The following is a 23,545-nucleotide window of genomic DNA, read 5'->3' as shown; positions in this document are numbered from 1 at the left end:
AATTCCCGTTACTAGTTTAACCGAACTTTTATCATTGCCAAAACATTTATGCAGTTCGTTTTTTATAATCTATACCAGGTGGCTCATTTTAGTCGACGTTTGACTTTTGTTTTGTTTTTTTAATGACCTTAATAATTACCAAAATACACGTACTACTGCAGTGACGTGGCCCCTGTGACCTTAGCAACTTTTGTTTAAACTTTGTTTTTAAATTCGGCTTAGCAACAGAGATATTTGCGTGCGACCCTGTATACAGGGTGTTCCATAATCAACGTCACAGACTATAACTTTTTTATTTTTAAGTATATTTTTTTTTATATATTTTTAATAGCTATAGAATCACTACCCAAAATTACTTAAAAAAAACTACCCCCGACAAATTCATTTTTGGGGGATGTATTTGTTGGGGGTAGTTTTTTTAAGTAATTTTAGGAAGTGCTCCTATAGCTATTAATTTTTTTTTCTAATTTTTATAGTTAAAAATAAAAAAGTTATAGCCTGTGACGTTGATTGTGGGACACCCTGTATACCAAAAAAAAGAACTTATTTCTAAAGCCATAAAACATCATACAAATGAATAATTAATTAGGAAAATTTATTTCGATAAATTTTAAAATTATTTTCCTTAAATCGAATTTAAATAGTTTCACATAATACCACACGCCACTGTCCATTTTATGAATGAAGTCGGCCATGTTGTCTTCACTACTGCATTCCTCTTACCTCAGGCCAAAGTGTTTCAGATCCGTCTGCCACACTGTAGATATTTGGCTGATATGAAATTATTAAATTTTGCTCTGATAATATAAAATAAGTCTTTTACTGGGACATTGCTGGTTATACTGAAAAGTATCATCCCATTGCTTTTATAGTATTATTATATAATTTCTCCACGAGCTTTTAATAACATCATTCGTATCATTGTAAACCAGATGTATTGTAATTTAATAGTACTAACGATGTAAGGGTCAACATTGCAGTGTCGAGCATATTTTAAGTATCTCTTTAATTTATTAGCACACTAATAAAGTTTCAAAGCAAGAAAATATTAAGAAAATATCTCGTTTTCTATCTGCGTCGTCTATTACTTTACTTTCATTATTCTAATTCGTGAATTAACTAAAGTCCAGTTCAGAGTCCTATTAGACTTAACTAGTTCTTAACTAGTTATTAGATCTTAACTAGTCCTAGTATGTCGTATTTATTGTCGCATGATATATATGTTTAAATGACAAAATTTTATATAGTTTATCTATGAAATCACTTTAAATATACATAAAACCCCATGTTTTACACTACTTTTGATTTTTCTTTCGAAAATGTCCATTTTCAGAAGAAAATAATATCAAAAAATTGACCGCGGACTAAAATCCAAGCATCTTACAAAATATTTTAAACACTTCCAGCACTCACAGTCTTCTCACCTCTTTTTAGCCAGTCTATTAAACAAAGATAAAACACCTGCGTTCTGGCGATTCCTACTTTATGCTTGGCAAGTGATTGTGTATCTCTCTCTATCTTACTGATTTTGAGGATTACGGGGCCGTAACCAAATAAATGTTTGGGCGGTTTTTGTATTACTTTCGTCGTGTTTTCAAAGAGATCTTTAAGGATGGGTCTATCACCTTTAATAGTTGGGAGGGGAGTCATGTGAGTTTGTTATTATTTGATGGGTTTTGCCGGTTTGGCTTTTTACACGTTTATGAAAGTAAAGAATTTGGTTTATATTCATCTAAATTTTTTGCAGTTTTTACTGTGAGGAAGTGTGTTTTTTAATTTGTGTTTGTGGATTTGTTTTGGTATTATACCTAAGACCTTAAAATGTTTCGACCTTGGGAAAATAGCCAAGAAAATTTGGCAAGAAAGTTTGGCAAGAAAGTTTGTGCGGGCTAATGGAGACCGTGGGCGCACAAGAAAGACAATAACATTTGTGATGAAAACAATAAGAGTGATCTGGACAGTGATTTAGACTTACATAGTTCTGATAGTTCATTGTCTAGTGTGGAGGAAGCAAAAAGAAGCTACAGGGGAAAGTCAGCAGTTTTAAAACGTAATTGTTTAAATACAGACGTCAAACAAATTTATCTAATTGTGCATAACAATCTAAGGAATGATCCTAAGTTCACAAATGATTGTAATGCTTTGCAAAAAACATCGTTTTTAACAGCGATTCCGTATAGTCCAATATGCTATTTTGTAAAAAAAGGGATTAAAGACAGAAAAAAAGGAAAGATGCAGGACAATCAAAGGGACTTGACACGGATATTGCTAAATTGCTAACGAAAGTTGTGTATTCTAAATACAAAAACAATGAAGTACTGACCAAAAAGACGGTTAAGGACACGGCAAGGAACTAACATTTGTCAGTCTCTCCTTTCGGAGATACCTGATAAAACTTGGATTTAAGCTTAAGATGGTTAACAAAAGAGCTGCTGTAATGGAACTGTCAGGTGGCGTATAGAATATTTAGAGAAAATAATTTTGGGAGGAAGAAAGATCCATATTATTTAGCTGAAACATGGTATGATAAATTTATGATTGATGTATGATTTCCGTTCTCTGGGAAAAAGTCTTGTTTTTGCCATAGTAAGAAAACCAAATTTTTATAAAGATAACAAGTTTAAAATGTTGGTTCTGACAATCAGACTTCTGATTTTTTGTCCATGATTTGACTTACAGAGACATTATAAAATCAGTTTAATTATTTTTTTTACAGTTATTACCATACTTACCAGAAGACAATTGGCAATTAATTGCCAATCAATCAGGTTACAAGAAAATATACCAAATATATTTATAATGAAATGCATATGCCATATCTTTCGCCTTAAGGTTTCCTATGCACGTCAAAAGCTACCCGAGGAAGTAGGAAAGTTAACAAGGGATAAGATATTTATATATTTATATATTTGTATACAATTTTAGACAAAAATAGAGAAACTTTTCAAAATTCCTTAAAAAAACCTTCCTTGTAAAAACTTTCAGTATTCAAATTACTATTTTCTAAAAATATTGACCCTCTTAACAAGTAAATATTTGCATTGAACAACCAACGACTGGAAAAAAAAATTTTACTGATGAATAATTTTAATTTTTTTGTTGAAGGCAATTATGAAAGTTATTAACGTTTTTGTGGTATTTATAAAAACAGAATTATACATTCTGTAAAAATAAATATATAAAAAGAATACCCACACGTATTTGCTTAGTAGATATTTGTTACGAATTACATAAAATCCGACAAGTGTTTGTCGTATTTCAAGACTTCCCAAATCTACAATTCATCAAATTCAACAGGGAATCTGTTATATTCTTATCATGCAACTAGTACAAGCTCTTCTGGCTGATTATTAAAAATGATTCAGTTTTTTCGAGAAATCCTTCATTTTGGGACATGTTAATCCTAAAATAGTGAGATGTTCTCGCTTTCAGCATCAGTTTTCAGTCAATCTTTGGGCGGGGATCATTGAAGGCAAATTAATTCGACCATTCGAGCTACTAAGAAGACTTAACGGCAATATCTTGATACTGCTTTTAATAATCGACAGATCGGAAAGGGAAGAACTATCCAATGGCTACCGCACTCATCTCACCTGAATCCCATAGACTTTTTTCTGTATTTGAAACATTTATTGTCATGCTCAGCAATAAAATTTCTTTTTTACATTATGTAGAATTAGTTGTGAGCTAAAGTGATTTTCGTACAATAAAAATGTCAATTAAAAAAAGACTTGTATCAATTATCTAGAAGTAATTCTTTGTTTAAGAATCTTCATAAAATAAATAACTTTTCCTAATAGTTAGTAACTTTTTGTAGTAAGTTTCTTTTTGCTAGCGTTCCTTGAAATGTAAGTAATTTGTAGCATAAATTTATTGAGATTTTTTTTTGACTTTAAGAAAGAAACAATCTCAATTTAAGACTATCATGTTTAAGTTAATTTTGGTGTTTATTTAAAAAAAATTAAATTGAAATAAAAAACTATAAATTGGTTTATTTTTAAAGTGTAAGATATTTACCATATGAGGCAGTAATTAATTCTTGATAATATGGTGACAAAGAATAAAAATAAATGCATAAAGACATTTTTAACCTAATATTATCTTCACTATTAATCTTTTGTACAAGTACAATAGTGTATGTAATTAGAGCCTAGAGCTGACATCTATTGCTTGGCTGCTTAATCAACAAGGATGCTGTTCCTTGCAGATATGCACGTGTGCAATAATTTCTGTCCGGATTCCAACAATTTCTAGAACTGTTTATTGTTTTTTAATATCTTTAAAATGTAGTTGATTTAACTATCAAAGCTTTGGTTGAAGAGTTGCTTTTGATAAATATAGGTTTTGTGATGTTCTTATTTAACAACTAGTAGATTATTGAGAAAAGAGCCTACACGTCCTATAGAACCCGTTATGGCCAAAATCCTACTTAATTCGAATTTGGAAGGTTCCAAACATTGGTGTTAGCTTCTCTTAATTAGTACATTACTACTGTCTTTAAATGTAAAATAAATAATAATGTAAAACTGTCTTTACAGTTTTACATATTTCTAATAGTATTAAGACCTTTTCAATAAGAGAGATTAGTTTTCTCATGCTTTTCCCTACACATGTCCTACAGAATCTAGCATTCTGAAGGCTGATGTATGATGTATGATATCTGCGGTATTTAGTAAGATTTTGTAAAAAGTTTAGTTATTTTATAGTTTATATCAATTTTGTTACTGGATAGTTTAAGATGCTTATATACTTGAGTTGATTGCACAAATCACTGCTTTAAGTGAACACATCGCAGCAAGAACCTTTTTTTCCTGCTTCTTGACTAGAATATATAAGCAAATCTTTTAATCTTATTTTTGGTCAAAGGGAAGATGAGTTTAGGCTCGCCATATCCCTGATCTTAAATGAAAGGTAGATTCCGTGTAATGAACATAGGTCCTTGGTAATCTTAATTGACAGCAAGTTAAAGTCTGAAACCTATACTAGTCATTTGTGTAGTAAGGTATCTGCTAGTTTTTATAACGTCCACATTGTAAGCATCGAGGTTAGTACGGCTCTGGCAAGAAATTTGTATTTCACTCTTGTTGAATCATATCTGAGATGGAATATATGCTTTGTAGTACAATCTTGTATTCAAGTCTGTGATTATCTTGTATTTTTATTATGGAATCTGCTCGATTAATGGATACAAAGTCCAGCCAAACGATCTTCTTCTGCCAATCCTCTACACCTCCTTGACAAAGAAGTCTGTCATTTATTACGGTAAAAAACTATTCAATCATCTACCAAACGGCATTATGCGAATTGACGACTGTGGAAAAAATGATAATTAACATTATTAAAATATATCTGGCAGGACATCTGTTTCAGTAGCAGTTTAAACTTTCATAAAACGAGGACGCTTCAATTCACGCTTACCTTCAGTTCGCCCAGGGAATAATCGTGGACGACGCATGAAACTCGAGAAGGAAAATTCGGTTGGCATTTCGCCGTGTCATTGGCGTCCATCCTTTTTTTATTAAGTTGTTTAAATCCATTATAAAATATTAGTTAACAGTTTTTATTGGGTTTTTTTTCCACAAAACATGGATATTTTTTGTTATTTATGTATCTGTTTTAGAATTTCGAGATAAAAAAATAAACTTTGAGCCTTTCCCTTTTGAGCAACGTCTGCACATCAGATAAGCGAGTCCAGTATACTATCCAGGACCCACTTATCTGATGTGCAATACTTTAATCAGAATTATATGAGAGGAAAAAAGTCTCATTTACAAGGAGAGCATCTCTCTTCCTTTTATAAGTTCTTATGGGAAGTTCACGAGCCCCGGCCATCTCTCTTTTTATCTCTGTTGCTATTTAATATTTTGAAAAAGTAAAACAGTTTTTATTGGGTTTTTTCCACAGAACATGGGTATATTTTGTTATTTATGTCTCTGTTTAAATGTCGAAGCAGCCAGTGCCAAAAACTATAAATTATATTGTACGCCTATGATTAAAATCAGATTCAAATACGAAGATATTTAAAAACAGATGCACATAGTACCTTTATAAAAAAAAACACTAACATGAAATTATAATTTTGTTATTTTCTTAAATTTAATAAATATACATTCTATTGTGCAAACAAAATTTACTGATTTTATTTCATATCTCAAAAGTTGTTGTAATAAATACTCAAGTTAAATAACATCCTAATCGTAAATATTAAATAAAATATTTAATATTTTTTCGATCATTATTGCTATAGCTTAATTAATTGAATATTTTTTCATTCTTGCATTATTTTTAGATAATCCTTTAGCTTTCTCAATAAATAAGTACTGATTTCTGCAACTTTGCATTCATTGAAGTGCGGCCTCACCAAAGGTGTCTACTTCATCTATAATTAAAATAATTAATTAAGGTTTCAAAAAATATAATTGATAAATATGATATGATTGATTAATGAATGTTTCAATCCCATGACATGACTACACACAAAAGCAAAAAAACACAATGATGAAATTACAAATACGGTAAATAAAAATAGTTATTTTGTTTAATAAATAAATTAAATTATGGAAAATCTTCCTTCCACCTTTAATAAGATCATTGAAAAACTGTGATTGACAAAAGCTATTGAGTGGGTCAGACGCTTAAAATGCTGCTTTAGAGACCTAATTGGCATTGTAATCAATTGGCTCTAATCACCAATCTCTGGAAGGGATCAGAGTATATAATTTGCAAGTTAGGTTTCCCGCAAATGATATGATAGTGACTATGATTATGATGTTTCTCATCAGTCAGTACTTTTAACCAGCATTGCAAAATAACATCAATTATGATTTTCAAAAAATAAAGGACTGATTTATAGCAACTTAATTACATTTACTCACTTTTAGATGAAACCTTACCGTTGTTATTATTGACACAAAGAAATCAAACAATTCAAAAAGTTTAAAACTCTTAGGTATTATGAAGTAAATGTAAAAAGTTTCTGGCTGACAGAGCTTATTATCCTATGGAGAAATATTTATTGATTCACTTTTATGACTAAACATCTTCATTTTTTATTGCATTCAAATATGTTATACATAGTTTATCATATTGAAACAATTGTCGAGAATTAATATAACAAATCGGCTGTCCACGAACTCCACCGACAAACTTTACAGTCAGATTCTTTCTTCTAAAAAATACAATAACAACAGCAACAAAGAAAACAAAAAAATAACATTAAGTGTTCTAATTCAATACATAATGTAGTTTTTTTTTAATAAGAAACAGCGAATTTTTTTACTACTGCCGAACGTTTAAACCAAAGTATGCGAGACAGCCATCATGCATGAACCAATCATTTATACATAGATGGATAGGAGTTTTCTTTATGAAATAAAATCCGCAGAGATGATTTTTGACAAATGACTAACCGCAGCAAGGCTTTGTACACTAATTCTAGGATTTTCTTTAACCGTCGCTAAAATAATTTCCGTATCATCAACGTTAATAATAAGATGTCTGCCTATCTCGGCAGTGCATCAAATAAAAAAAAATCAAGAATCCAAATTCGAATTTAAAAAACATATTATATACATTTTTTAACACCCTACAGACTCGAAAATAACGTATTTAGGCCATTTTTTTTTTCTTATTTTTAGTTAGAGAATCACCTTGTAAAGTTTGTCAATTGTCACAAAGTCTACAAAATCTCACCTAATATTTCTAAGATCAAAACAAACCAATTTAAAGCGATTTAAACTTACCTTAGTCCGAAATTATAGAATGAAAAATGTAAAAAGTGAAAGTCAATTTTTTAACGTATATGTTTAATTATATTCATGGGACTTTCGGGATGCGAAACGCGCACACGCTGCTCTTCTGCAACGTTTAAAACGTAAATTGTTTCTAAGTGCACTTTCTTATTTTTTCCTTAAATAAACAATTTCTTCGTCCTTTAAACACTTTAAATTAAAAAAATATATACTTTTAAGCACAAAATTAATTTAATTAACAATACGAATTTTGTACAAAATTTACCAAAGTTCTCCATTTTCATTCATTCATGAATACATCATTCTCTCCAGATCTCATCCATTCTTAGAATAAATTAATAGAAACAAAACATTTAAAAAGTAGAACGCAACAATATAGACTCATCGAGAATTGAACCTGGTACCACAAGATTAAAAGTATGGGTGTAAATGTTATCAACTATGTAGACCTAAATGTCATCAAAAGTTATCCAGGTGAAGATTATGTCTAAATAAATGGTAGGAAAATGATAAAAATACTAAACTAAATTATTAAAAATTAACTTGGCTTGAAAGTAAAAACGCCATTCACACACATAAGAACAGGATTCTTTTGAGCCTTTGTAATTTTCTTTTTATAGAAAAGGCCAAGCTTCTTAGCTACCTTTATACAAATATAGACATATATGAAGGAATTCAGCCTACACCACTGAAGAAATATTTTAGCCTGTTATATGTTGTAAGACCGTGACCAATGCTTTCGCCAAAGATTTACATGCCTTATTTATTCACATTAAAATTAACTCTCTGCATTAGTTCGAAGATTTTTGTGATTTATTTCCCGTGCGCTTCATTTTTTGTTGGAACAAGTGTGTGTGTGTGTGTTTTTTTAATAACATTTAAATTTTTATTGTTTTCTTCATCACTTAACATGACAACTGTACAATATATCAATTCTCTGAAAGGTTTTCAAATGCCTCATGCGGGCGATGCTGTAAGTACTAAGTAAGTAACTAACTAATAACTAAGTACGGCTATTGCAAATAATCATCTATTTATTTATAAATTGCGTTAATTGGTTTTATCACTAATTGAATTGGCAGCCGTCTTTTTGAAAAATTGTTCATTTAAAAAAATAAATATGAATCGACTTGTCCGAGCGTTTTTTAGAATAAGCCCATATATTTTTTTTATCGAACTTATTCCATTATATAATGTATATGATAGTTTCAATTTATATAAATATACACATTCTTATAATAACCTACTAAGTATAAAAACCTAATAATTAGGTCCAAGTTAAAAATACCCAATGCATATAATGCGCAAGGTTGAGTTAAATAGAATTTTTCTAATATTCAGGCAATTGAAGAGCAGAATTTCTAAAGGGTCCAAGTGCCAATTTTGACCAATTTTATATTTTGTTAGAAAAAGGTTTTAATTGTTGGCCGCAATGCATTTAAAAAGGGTCTAAGTGCCAAATCGCAAGAATGTGCTTTTGCAACGCGACGAAAGATGGCGCAAGGTCTAAGTCCCAGCATTGCGTTTAAGTTAAAAGGGTCTATGTGCCACCAATGTTGGTCTGTTTATTTAATCATTAAACTTCAGTATAACGTGGCGCTGCGATGGAAAACAGAAAACATGCTGTGGAAAATGCTGCTGGCAGAAAAAGGCAGAAAGAGAAGAAATACGGAAAGTATACTAAATGAAAGAAAAAGATTGAGGCTATCTGGAAAGCAATATACAAACTATAAAGGCATTTTAGTTTCCAAAAGAAAAACACCAACAGACAACATGGTAAGTCAACCTTAATGGATTATTTATAAACCGGTGTATCTAAATATTTTTTTGTTTGTTTTAGAAATGCAAATGTAATAATTTAAAATGTAAAGTGATCTCGGCTGCACAAAAGATGCTCCTGTTTGATGAATTCCACAAAATGGAAGATCATATTAGACAAAGTTCTTACTTATTTGGATTGATTCAAGTTGTACCGGTGAATAGACGAATGGCGAATATGAAAATCCTAGGGAAAGTCGCAGGCAATGTACAGTATACTACACCATTCCTAATGGTACTAGTAAGCATGTCCAAGTTTGTCGTAAAACATTTTCAGATATATTTGCATTGTCCCATAAAAGAGTTCAAGTCTTAGTTGAAAAGAAAAAGAAAGGGTTGTTGGTTTATGGTCTCCCCAAAATCCATAAGACCAATTTCCCATAAGACCAGTGGTTTCCTTTGTTAACTCCCCATGCTATAATCTTTCCTCTTGGTTGAATAATGTTCTCATGGAGGTGACCAACTTTAAAAGTATTTATTCGAGTAAGAATTCTGTTGATCTAACCAACAGTTTGAAAAATCATATTATCCCTTATGGATCTAAACTTATTTCCTTAGATGTAAAAAATCTTCTTCCCAGCATCCCTCCCAGATTGTTTAAAGTTAGTGAGAACTCTCCTATTAAAAACATCTTTTAGTCGTATAGTCATTGAGGGTCTTTTAGATTTACTCGATATAGTGATCAACCAACATTTTTTCCAGTTTGACAATAAAATTTTCAGGCAGGTCTCGGGTTTGGCTATGGGTTCTTGTCTTTCCCCTCTGCTAAGCGAGATTTTCATGATTCATCTAGAAAGGAAAATAGTTGAGGGTAGGTTTAGAGATTGCCTAACGATATATAAGAGGTATGTGCATGACATTTTTATAATCTGGAATGGCAGGGAGGAAGACCTACCAAATTTTCTTAGTTTCGTAAACTCCTTACACCCTAACATTTCATTCACAATCGAAGAAGAAAAACATGGTTGTTTGTCTTTTCTTGACCTTCTAGTTAAGAAATGCAACAATAAACTTATTTTTGAAATATATGGTAAGCCCACTACTACCGATAATGTAATTCAGTACTATTCAAATTCTCCCTACTCATATAAATTTGCCTCCTTTAATTCATTTTTCTATATATTGTTTAATATCCCCTTGTCAAAAGAAGCTTTCGCTAAAGAATTGAATATTATAAAATATATTGTTCTCAACAACGGATTTCCCCTTCATTTAATAGACAAAATTTATTACAAATTTTTTAAATAAATATAAATTGACCTACAATATTGTTCATAATAACGACTCAATAAGTTCTTTTAGATCCTTGACCTTTTTTGGTTCGATCTCCGTAAATTTAGTAAGATTCTTTAAATCCCTAAATGTAAAAATCGCGTTTAAGACAGTCAATAATTTAAAAAACCAATTGGTCAGTAGAGTGGATAAGGCAGGCATCCTTTCTAAATCGGGAGTTTACTCTTTAAAATGTGACGATTGCAACGCGGTATACATTGGCCAGTCTGGAAGAAAAATCTCTACACGCATTAAAGAACACGTAGCGCTTTTTGAAAAATTTAAAAATACCAATGTCAGTGATACCAAATCAGCATTTGCGAATCATTTGCTGGCCTCTACTCATAATTTTTCTCTGGGGGTGGGAGCTGAAATGCTTCATGAATGCCCTAAAGGTAAGAAGCTTGACCTTCTGGAGAAAATGGAAATTACAAAAGCTGAAAAGAGTCCTGTTCTCGTGTGTGTGAATGACGTGTTTACTTTTGAACCTAATTTAAATTTAGCTAAGTATCGTTTAACATTTTTCTTGTAGTCACTTTCTTCAATTTACATTGGCTAACGTGTTAAGTTGTTTCAGCACTAGGTCCATATAGCCGATAGGTTTTTACACTTATAACCTTGTTGTACCGGGTTCGATTCTCGTTGAGTCTATGTTGTTGCGTTCCACTTTTTAATTTTTTATTTCTTGCTTTGTACAATTGAGGCTATGAGTGCAACAACGGACTAACCCACAAAAATTCAAAATTTGTTTTATTGTGGATTCTTTACCGTCATGTCGCCATCTATCTACTGCAAAGTAGACCAAGCGACCTTTTTTACTCGTTACTAGATGGCAGCACTAAATTGGATTTGCACTATAATTTTTGAGTAAAATGTAGAGAAGCAAAATGGACTAAGCGCGGTTAGTCCGCTTTGCTGCTAAAAGTTAAACTGTTGGAGTATAGTGTTTATGTTTATAACCAATCGTTGTGTTGTTGTGTTGAATATTTCGGTTTTATTTTATTGTGTGTATTATATTTAAAGAATATGGATGCCAATGAGGATGTTACAAATGAAGGTTAGTACGCAACGACTAAATTACTATGTATAGTTTGAAATTGTAATTTAAAATAATTATACAAAAATTAGGTTAGGTTTGTAATTTAAATTTAAACTTTCTAAATTGAATAATTTTCTGTTAGTTTTGCTGTTCATAGTGTGTTCATAATAGTTTTGTATTATAGATAAAACCCATGCACTTATTATTTTTAGTAACTATGCACTCGCTAAGTTTTTTTTAGCGGGTTGGTCCACTTTTGCTCTAAAACCTTTTAAAAACAATACTTGTTTTTGTTTTATTTTCTTGTTGTTTTTATAAAAAACCAATTTGCATCGTGTTTTTTTTTGTAGACGGCTCAGAATCAGACCCATTTGCGGATTCAGGCTCCGAGTACTTGCCATCTGATGAAAATTTGGAAGAAACTAATAGAAATGAGCTGCTAGACAATGCAGAAGCTAACATCGAAGACGAAGATTCCGAACCGAGTTTCGAACAAACGACACCCAAACATTTTAAACCCAAAAAGCGTGTTCGCAATCCTGAACTATGGAAGAGAAACCTAAACAAAAAAAGAAAGTGCGCTGGACATGAATATACTACTAAATCTGGTAAAATTGTTCCAGCAAAGCTTTTTACTCCATTTCAATGCACTTGCAAAGGTAAGTGCTCTGTCTTGATTCCAGCAGAACGACAAGAGGAATTGCATAGAAATTTATATGCCTTAGAAACCTTTGACTTGCAGACTGCTTATTTATTTGCTTTGATTAAAGTAGTAAATAAGTTGCGTACCTACACTCAGAATCCCGACTCTAAGAGAGAAAAAACCAGAATTTACTATTTACCGGATATGGAAGGTGTAGAGCATAAGGTGTGCAAGCCATTCTTTCAAGCGGTTTTTCAAGTTTCTGTCGGTAGACTAGACAGACTACTAAAACTCAAGTCAATTGGTACACCACCACCATGTGACAAACGTGGAAAACATCTACCGCACAATAAAACAGCTGACGCAAAAAAAAAGTGAACTAAAGAACTTCATCGAAAAATTTCCCTGTTATGAAAGTCATTATTCCAGAGAAAAAAGTAACCACAGAAAATATCTCTCTCCAGATTTGAGTCTTGGTAAAATGTATCAGTTGTACACAGAAGAGACAAGCGATCCTCTATCATACTTTATTTTTCGAGAAACCTTTAACAAGGAATTTAATTTACACTTTCATCAGCCAATTTCGGACTCATGTAAGAAATGTGATTTATTTAATGTTAAAATAAAGGTTGCCAATGAAGTTGAAAAAAACCAGCTCGAAATTGAACAAGAACGTCATCAAAGAAAAGCTCAGAGTGCTAGAGATTGCCTAAGAAAGGACACCGAAATGGCGAAAGAAGAAAGCGCTGCGGTTATTTCTTTTGATCTAATGAAGACTTTACCCACACCTGTTCTTACAACAGGGATATGCTACTATAAAAGACAGTTATGGACTTACTGCTTTAACATTCACGAAATGGGCACCAACAACTCATTTATGTTTGTGTGGGATGAAACTATTGCCTCTAGAGGTCCCCAAGAGGTGGGATCTTGTATTTTATTTTACATAAAACATTTCGTTAAATCCAAACGACTTATTATGTATTCCGACCAATGCGGTGGTCAGAATCGTAACATTAAGCTATCGCTGCTGTGTAATTATATTACCGCATCTCCAGATTTTACCGTGGAGGAAATAGATCACAAATTCCTAGTAAGTGGTCATTCTTACTTACCATGCGATCAAGATTTCGGACTTATAGAGAAGCAAAAGAAATTCCACCCGCATATCTTTGTGCCTCAGGACTGGCATGCCGTCATAAGGCAAGCCAGAAAAAGAAATCCTTTTAGATTGATTGACATGCATAAGTTAAATTTTTTTTCTACAAAAACGCTTGAAGATAATATTACTAATAGAAAAGTTAGTCAAGCCAAAACGAAAGTGGAGTGGCTGAAAATCCAGTGGTTAAGGTTTAGGAAAGGTTTTCCTAATACCATCCAATACAAATATTCAAACCAAGAAGGAGTAGCCTTTGAAACACTTGATGTCAGTAAAAGGAAATCGGTGTCCAAGGAAATATCCGAACTCCCGCTTCTTTATCCAAATGGAAACATCATTAATGAAGCCAAGAAGAAAGACCTTCTTGAGTTAATGGCATTTATTCCCCCAATAAATCAGGAATTTTACAAAAATATAAAATCGTCTTCACAAGCAACTGGGGGTGAAATAGCTGGCTCATCTGAAGACGAAGATAACTAACAATAAAAATTCCAAGTTCGTTTTTTTGTTATTAAATGTTTTAATAGATAAATAAAGTTTTTGAAGTAAATTTGAGTAAATTATTATGATAACCCACCAATAAACTATAACTATTTTAAATGCAAAGTGGACCAACCCACATTCAAAACTCAAATTTAGGTCTTATCCAAAATAATTAAATATATTCATCAAATAGTAGTAAATCTTAACATATTCTAATTGATCAAACCACCAAATATTCTAAAACAAAGTTATTTGGCTTTAACTAATTTTCACTTATTTTTAAAAGCTAAATTCCTGCATTTCTTAATATTAGAGTTAGTCCGTTATTGCACTCATAGCCTCAATTATAACCTTAAAATTATTGTTTATTTATGTACTATGAAGTGTGTGGATGGCTTCTAAAGGTTTTTTTATTGTTTTATGTAAGTTTTTAGTTTTATTTAAGTAGTATTTTTATTTTAGGCCTGATGATGCTCTAACTAGAACGAAACACGTGTAGCCCGTTTAATTACATGTTGTGAGACCGTGACTTTGTGTTTTTGTCAATAGAGTTATAGTTTATTTAGAAAAAAATTAGAACCATTTTTTCGAAATTTTTCATGGCTATACCCCTTTCGATTTTGAAGCAGAAAAAAATATTTTTTCTTAAGTTTTTTTTACGGGAAATTGCCAACTTAGGGCTTACATTATAATTTGTCGATTATCATTTTAAGGAAAAAAATGGTACCGTAGGAAAAAACGAGTTTTCTTTTATTTTTTTTTTTCACATTTTTACTAATATCTCGACTTCTATAGCTTCGATTTAATTCGTTGGTGGTTTCTATTATTCCTTATTCTCCTCCTGTTCTTTTTATATTTTATTACAATTGCCTTTCGAAATAAAACTGAAAAATTTAAAAAATCTACGTAAAAACCCGGTTGTCTTATACATTGACTCTTATGGAACCTAATTTTTCCCTTTATATTATATGGCACTTGTATAAATCGTGGAAAATTTTGTCATAAAGCGTTTTTATTTGTTTTTAAATGGTATTTTAAATTCGGAGCTTATTTTGAAAAAATGCTCATTTTGAGCCCGGATTTTGCTTCAAAATAGAAAAATGCAAAAAATTGGTTTTCCGTTTATTTTAGAGTCAAATCGATAATAACCTTTTTTAAAGGTACTTAAAAGTAGTACATGATAGAAAGATAAAAAACCTTAATTGTTCCATAGGACCTTTGATAATTCGATATTTATGTTTCATGGTTTTCCGATTTTATGATAGCTAGAACCGATTCGTTTTAACGTACGGATACCTCGTTATATTCCTCATAACTTTTATAAAAGACAAAATGTTAGTCTTATAGTTTATTTAAAAAAAAATAAAAACCGTTTTTTCGAAATCATACCCTTTTTGATTTTGGAGCAAAAAAAATTTTTTTTCTTGGGCTTTTATCCCTCAGGATTTTCAGTTCAAGGTTTACATTGAAATTTGCTTTTTTTTCTTTGAATTTGGTATTTATGATTTATTTAGGATACAAGTAATAAATTATGACAGTATATTATACAATACCTAACTGACATTTGAGTTTCAGCCTAGGTCACGTGACTACCGTAACTTTTTTGCTATTGGTCCGGTTCTGTTGGAATGTAGTATTCAGGCTTTATTTAGGATACAATTTATATATTTTGACAGATATTTGAAATATAAGACAGTATATTGACACACAACGCGACTATATAAGAAATGATGGTTCTTTGAAGCATGATGCCCCCGACTGACCAGACCTAAGTACACCTGATAATTTTTGTTTTTTTTTTTTAAGAATTCCTTTATAGCCATTCACAGACAAGACTTCAAGGTTCCAAACTAGACCAAAAGTATAGGAGCGACTAACCACTCTTTTTGAACTGGTTTTATAGCGTCTCTGTAAGACAAATCATGGACAAAAACTCAAAAATTTTAAACTTGTTTTCTTAATAAAAACAGTGTTTTTCTTACCTTAGCAAAAAAATGATTTTTCCCAGAGAATGGAGGAAGAAGCAGTCTTTATTGTTTCACTGAAAGACAAACAGGGGCAGTAAGCTGTAAAAAACAAAATTTTAAACCTGTTTAATTAATAAAAATATGGTTTTCTTACTATGGCAAAAAAGGGACTTTTTCCCAGAGAATAGAAATCATACATTAATCATAAATGTATCGTCTAAATAATATATGGATCTTTCGTCCTCCCAAAATTTTTTAATTTTCTCCAAATATTTTATACACCACCTGTAGCGGGGTTGTTTACGTATTTGCCGTATGCGCACCCTCTAAGTAATGGAGAAACTAACAGTGGAGAAACCAGGTAGAGAATAAAAGTAGACTGTCCGGTTATAGTGAGATCTTATAGCTTTTAATCTTTATTATTACAAATACTACTAAGTAAGTAACAGGTTTAGTTGCTTAAAACTAAATGAACAAAAGTGTCCTTAAAATATAACAATCCCCATTACCAATTTCTACGGTTAAACACAGGCAGTTGTTTGGGAAAATGTATTGGAAAATTCGGCACTCTATTAATGACGCAAAATAGTATGAGTTAAGGGACGGGGTGAAGCAAAGCCGGAAACTCAACACCAATCAAGCGAAGCAATTTCAATCAATCGGTCAACATTTACCTCTGCTCTGTTGATATACGGATAGTAATTATGACATTACGGACTCGGTTATTATTTAAATCTCCACTTTGAGAAGCCAAGTAATAATTAACAAACGCGGATACTGCCTGTCCTACAAAACACGAAGAAAGATATGTGTGTGAAGCTAGCGTCCGATCAATATCCAGCAACCAAAATCGAGAACGCAGCATATGCCGGTTGCCAGCGACCAATTTATAGTCCGCGCTCCCTGTTATTTAATCAATATAATGCCCGTATTTCCTGAAATTCCCAAGGAATTTTAATAATTTTTTGTCCAGATATTAACAATGAATACCTAAATCGACTGACGATGGTCTCAAGCCTCTACAAACTAAGGTTTTGTTGTGAAAATTAATTAAAGTCAAATGGTAAAAAAATGAAAAAGGCTCTAACTCCCAAAATTCCCAAAGGATTTGGATAAAACTTTTTTTTATAAAAGATAATAAATATCTAAATTGATTTTAGATGGTTGCAAACCTCTACAAACGAAAGTTTTTTGGTAAAAAATTATTGAATTTTTAGATGTACAGGTTGTCCCATGTTGGGTACTTTTGCGGGGTATCTCCGTTATTTTTAATGTTAGCGTGATGCGGTTTTCGCAACAGTGTGCTACTTTTTCGTGAAAATAACGATGCCGTTAACAAAAATTCCAAAGCCCTCTTAGTTTTTAAGATATAGTGGCTTTTTGAAAATTCGACATTTTGGGACTCCCCTTGTATTTCGGTTATTCTTTAACTTATCGAACATGTAAAAAAACAGTTTTATAGATTTTTTTCCGTAGAATGCAGTGGCGTAGATTATTTTTTTAAATATTTACTGTTTTTGAGTTATAAGCCAAACTTATGTTTTTTTTAATGGAACACCCTGTATATATATGCACTAATAAATTTGTCTTTTTTTTACCTTTTCAAAAATATATAATGGTATGCACTTTTTTTTAAGAAACATACAAATAAATGACAATTTTGTAAAATTAAGGACATAAATTTATTAGTAGGCCATGACTCTTGTTGATAACAAAACAAAAGTCAACTAAATGTCAAATATTTATATTTTACGGTTTCTTAAGTCAAATATTTGTATTTAAGTATTTGTTTTTTTCTTTATTTAATAAATTCTTTGAAAAATGGCAGCCTATGAAAATTACGAAAAATATGATATGTTGGTATGTTTTATACAAAGTAATGAAAATTCTGAAGAATTTTTCTTTTTTGAAGTTTTGAAATTTTTCCTTTTTTAAAGAAAATTTTTTTTAATAATATGCTTTTGTCTCAATAGGTCTATTTTGATTGCATCCAATGTATTTGCAATGAATCCAATTCTTTGTTAGTGATTTGTCTAAGTTTTATCTTTTTTATTGTTATTCATGGCCTACTAATAAATTTATGTCCTTAATTTTAGAAAATTGTCATTTATTTGTATGTTTCTTAAAAAAAAGTGCATACCATTATCTATTTTTGAAAAGGTCAAAAGAAGACAAATTTATTAGTGCATATATATACAGGGTGTTTCATTAAAAAAAACATAAGTTTGGCTTATAACTCAAAAACAGTAAATATTAAGAAAAAATAATTTACGCCACTGCATTCTACGGAAAAAAATCTATAAAACAGTTTTTTTACATATTCGATAAGTTAAAGAATAACCGAAATACAAGGGGAGTCCCAAAATGTCGAATTTTCAAAAATGGCCTAAATCTTAAAAACTAAGAGGGCTTTGGAATTTTTGTTAACGGCATCGTTATTTTCACGGAAAAGTACCCCGCAAAAGTACCCAAAATGGGACACCCTGTACAAAAAAATTTTAAAAGCTATAACTTCCAAAACTCCTACAGGATTTAAATAAAACTTTTTTTTAATATTAATATTAAACATTTTAAGTGATGAGATTTAAGAAATGTTGCAAAACTCTCTATTTAAACTCATTAAATTGAGTTATTTTAACCAATCAAAAGACCATAATAATTTTCCAATTATTACGTTAAAACCACTGGCTGGATTGTTACCAGGATGCCTAGAAAGTATACCCGAGGAGGTTTCATTAATTGTATTTAAGGAAAACTTACATAGGCCTCGTTTGTAACAATGTGTGGTCTCAGTTAAGATCCTTTTGAAAATTCATCCAGGAATTTGTATATGTTGTTAGAAGCAGTTAAGTTTTTACCCACTGAACTGCCCAGCAATAAAATTCTTTGCGCACTTTGGTGTAATTTTTTTTTAATTTTGTTTTATTACACGACGGGGAATGCATTTACGCACGAACTGGGACGCACAAGGCACTCCAGGACAGTGTGGGGCTCGGTGAAGCCACTACCCACTAAACCCCTCCGTAGGCGCCGATATGTACCCATCTTAACTCCTAAAAGCCAAACTAGTTTTATACACATATGGTTATTTGGGTGGTACAATTCCTATGAATATAGGCGATCATGCATCTTATTATCTTAAGATTTTTGTGGTCCAGCCCGCAAGCAATTTTGGGCAAAGCCAGGTTTTTGAGATTACCCAAAAAGCATAATCGCCGCATATTTATAAGAGCCCTCCATATGTGTATATATTTTGGTTTTTGGAAAAATCGCGCTTTACTAATTAGGTGGAATATATAGCTGCTGTTTATTGGCTGGTCGACGCAACTACCGACTTGACCGCAATTCTTATTCAAATTGGGTACGCCAAACTTCGCTCTAGAAATAAATTCGCATTTTTTGGTCAAAATCATTTAATTTAAAATCAATTTACCTGAATTTTGCAGCTAGCCCTCTACTCATTTTGAAGTCCGCTGAGACACAGTGGGCAACACTATGTCCAGCTTCTAGGAAGTCAAAAATGTTTGCCCTACATTCTTTGATATTTTTAGTGTCAATTTTTTGTTTATTAAAGAGCAGCCAAAACTGATTCTATTCAACGTCTTTTTTCCTAGATTAAATTAATTTATTAATATAATGGAAAGCCATATCAGTGAAGAGTGAGGTATGTTTTTTTTACGTCAAGGCTGTTAGTAATACAAACAGAAACGAAAATCAGATTTTTACAGTGGAGTTCTGCTCTCAATATATTTTTTTTATTTTTAAGGCTTAAATCTGTTTTTAAACTTCTACAATTAAGTTAAGAGAAAAAGTATAATTATATATAATTATATATTTATAATTATATGTATAGACTAAAGGGATGTAGATTTGATTTTTTTGCAGCATAAAAAAAAATTTTTTGTAAAATAATAAATAATTAAAAAAGACACATTAATTGTTACAAATTTTGTTACACCTTCAAATTCGGCATGTAAATAAAAGATTATAAAATACACCCTATATCTCAGAGACACATCCCTTTTCTCTATATGTAATTATACTTTTCCTCTTAACTTTATTGTTGAAGTATAAAATTAGAAACAATCCTTAAATATGGAGAAATATATATTGCGGCCAGAACTTATGTGGGCAACTGTAAAAACTTTTGATTTTGTTTCTGATTTAGCAACAGCTAACTTCCATGACTTTTTTTAATTTGTAAAAAATGATGATTTTTAAAAAAATACTAATTGTATACATATAAACTAATGTTTTTTCCCAATTGCAATCACATTTCGAGACAATTTTTTCTTTAAAAAAAAATTTATCTCTCTTCATGAAAAAAAAGTTTAATTAAAAAATAATATAAATAACCGAATAAAATAACTTACATGATATCAGTCAAGATATACAATATAGGTAGGTATATGAGAATAAAACTTCAATTGCTTGTAACTCAAAGAAAGCCAGAGCAATAAATAGACTAAAAGATATAATACCAAATAAAATATATTCAAATTCTTTTTCTTCCCACTCATACCCCTCCATCAACTAGACCACCAATTGAGTAGGCCGATCAGATTCAAAGAAAAGGCTTCCTACCTTGTTTATTTAACAAGACTCCACCTCTTAAACATGGCGAAATCCAACCGTATTGCCAGTTTGTCTAAATTTTAATTTAATATAAATGTAACTCATATTAATTATCTATATATTAGACTTTCAATTAGTGGTATGTCATAATTTCAATGGAGTATTTACGAACGGATTTTAAACGTAGGGATTATGTTTGCTTGCACAAGTGCTTGGATTTCAAGCTACAGGGTGTTGAGATTTTAATATTTATTGCTTCTTTTTATATCTTTTTTAAGCTCTAAAACAACAATCGCTGGTAGAGCAAACCAAACTTACTTATATTAACATTTTTTTAACATGCAGTTTATCTAAATTAATCATCGAGACCGTGAATTTTACGACAAAAGTGAAAGAGGCTTTTTGTAGTTGGTATTTGATTATGTTTAAGTCAAAATCTTTTTTTTTCGAGTCAGTAGCGCAATTGTTTTTTTTTTAATTCTAATGATTAGTCAAGCCATATAATATATTCATTCTAACGCACACACAAGTGTATGTTCAATGTAGAACGTTGTAACAAATTTCTAATTTTTTTATTCCTTATTTAGTAGTTTAATAATTAGAAGTAAACAAATTGACTTGGCAATGTTGTCTTACATTGTCTTGAAGACGGTTTATAGACATCATATAAAGCAATTGAGGAGCGGGGATGCGTAGGGGTAAATGCAGTTGCTGGTGACTTGAATCTCGCCGCCGAGCAGAAATTAAAAGAAAAAAGTTTTTTGGTTTAGTGGAAATTTATTGAGCGGCTACCGACAAAGGATTACTGACAGGTCGGCAAGTGATGTGATCCAATTTGAATATTCGTGTAACTTGAATATGTATTACATTATCATAGTCTATTTGAAGGCCTTTACTGAAAGTATTCTCCTTAGTTTTAAATAAGGTCTTTTTAAGCCCATCAATCTTAGTTTTGAGGGTAATGTTTTAAAATGTGTATCTCGCCATTGAAACACTTTCGTAATATTTAATCATATTTAAAAGATATTTATTATAAAATTAAAAGCTGTATGATTTTTAATTAATATCGAAAATGTAAAAAGGACATAACAACATTGTCAGTTTTCTTAAATATAAAATTTTATTTAAATATTTAAAATTTTAATTTTCCAAGTCATAATCATAAATAGAAATAATGCTTCGAAAACAAAAACAATAGAAGTACTTAATATGATATTGTTGATATTTTTTTATTAGTGTTTTTCATTTTAAATACATATTTTATTTACATATACCAAAATAAAAGAGCAATTTAAAAAATTAAGTTAGGAAAAATTTCTTGAAGGTTATTTACGAAAGGATGACTGAAAATAATTTTAGACGAGTTTTGTCTACTTGTTTTAATTTTTTTATTTTCATCATGGCCAAGTTTTATGCTATTAAAAGCATTTTGGGGTACTCTGTACGTCATTTTCTAGGGCAAGGCAATTATTATCCTGCTTTGAAAAAAATTATAAGTTTTAATTAGAAAAACTTTATCATTTTTAATAATTGTATTCCTCCCTCTAAAATAGAAACCGTTAATAAACTATATTATTACCATGACCTTCTTTTTTTTCAGAATAGGATGCCGCGTCAAATAGAAATAGACATTAGAAGACTTATTAATGTTCTTAGAAAATTAAACAGCATGAATCTTATGAATATTTTTTAACTTTGACTTTTAATGATCCTATTTTTGAACAGTGCTGTCAACTTCTATACGGGAAAAAAGCCAAAAATCAATATAATAAAAAATTTAAAATTTTTATGGCAATTAAAAGAAATCAAAGCAAATCAAAATAAAAAGCGCATAAGCTCGTCTTTTAATAATAATAAATTAATATTTCCAAATTTCTATAATAATCCAAGTGATGAAAATCTTAAAATTCCTGAGTGTAAAAATAATGCACAAGAAGACATTTTAAACGCGGAGAAGACATTTTATTTTCAAATATCACCCTTAAAATTAAATTCATATGATGAAATGAACCCAGCCCCTGGTATTGAATTGACAGAGGAAAATTTAAAAGAAAAAGATGTCACTTTGCTAGAATCTTACCAATCTTCTGTATCTTTTCCTTGTTTTTCCCTTTTATCAAAAAAGCCTTCTAATAATTTTGCCTCAAAAATTATAAGTTTAATAGAAAACGTGAAACCATCGGTTCGAAAACTATATTTTGGAAATCCTTCAGCGGTTAATAAAATTTTACCCCTAGGAGCTAGAAACGATTTAAATCTTATTCGTTTTTAAAATACGTTTTGATCGTTGCAACACTTTGGAAGGTGATTTTTTAATGTCCTTGAAGGAATTCCAGAGCATATATTCAGGAGGCTCTAAATTAAAAGATTATTACATTGTAATACGGCGTTAATTCGAGGAATTAAATAATACCTGCGTAATTAATTTTAAGCACTGCAAAGGTAATGCGTCCAAAAATAGATTTTATATATATGCATATTGTTCCCACAGAAACTGTAAATGTTTTAAAATTTTATTAGTAAAAGTTAGAAATTCTTTTAAAGGTCAGATTTACAGTTCATCACTAGATTTTTGTCACGGAATAAAAGAAAAAAGAACATGTTACGTAAGGAAAACTGAACGAAAAATTGTAGGAGAATTATTAAAAACGTCTACCCCCTACATGTACCGAATTAAAGATGTGCTTTCGACACCGCAAACTCAAATTACTCACTTGCCCAACATTAAATCGGCAGATGTTTATCGAAAAATAAGATTGGAAAACTCGGCGGCATTAGATAGGGACCCTGATGATATTTTAGATTTAATTTTAATGGCGAGGGAAAATTCGTACATAT

Source organism: Anthonomus grandis, chromosome 21 (assembly GCF_022605725.1).
Source record: "Anthonomus grandis grandis chromosome 21, icAntGran1.3, whole genome shotgun sequence".
Lineage (NCBI taxonomy): Eukaryota > Metazoa > Arthropoda > Insecta > Coleoptera > Curculionidae > Anthonomus > Anthonomus grandis.
Note: the sequence above shows the minus strand (reverse complement) of the source record.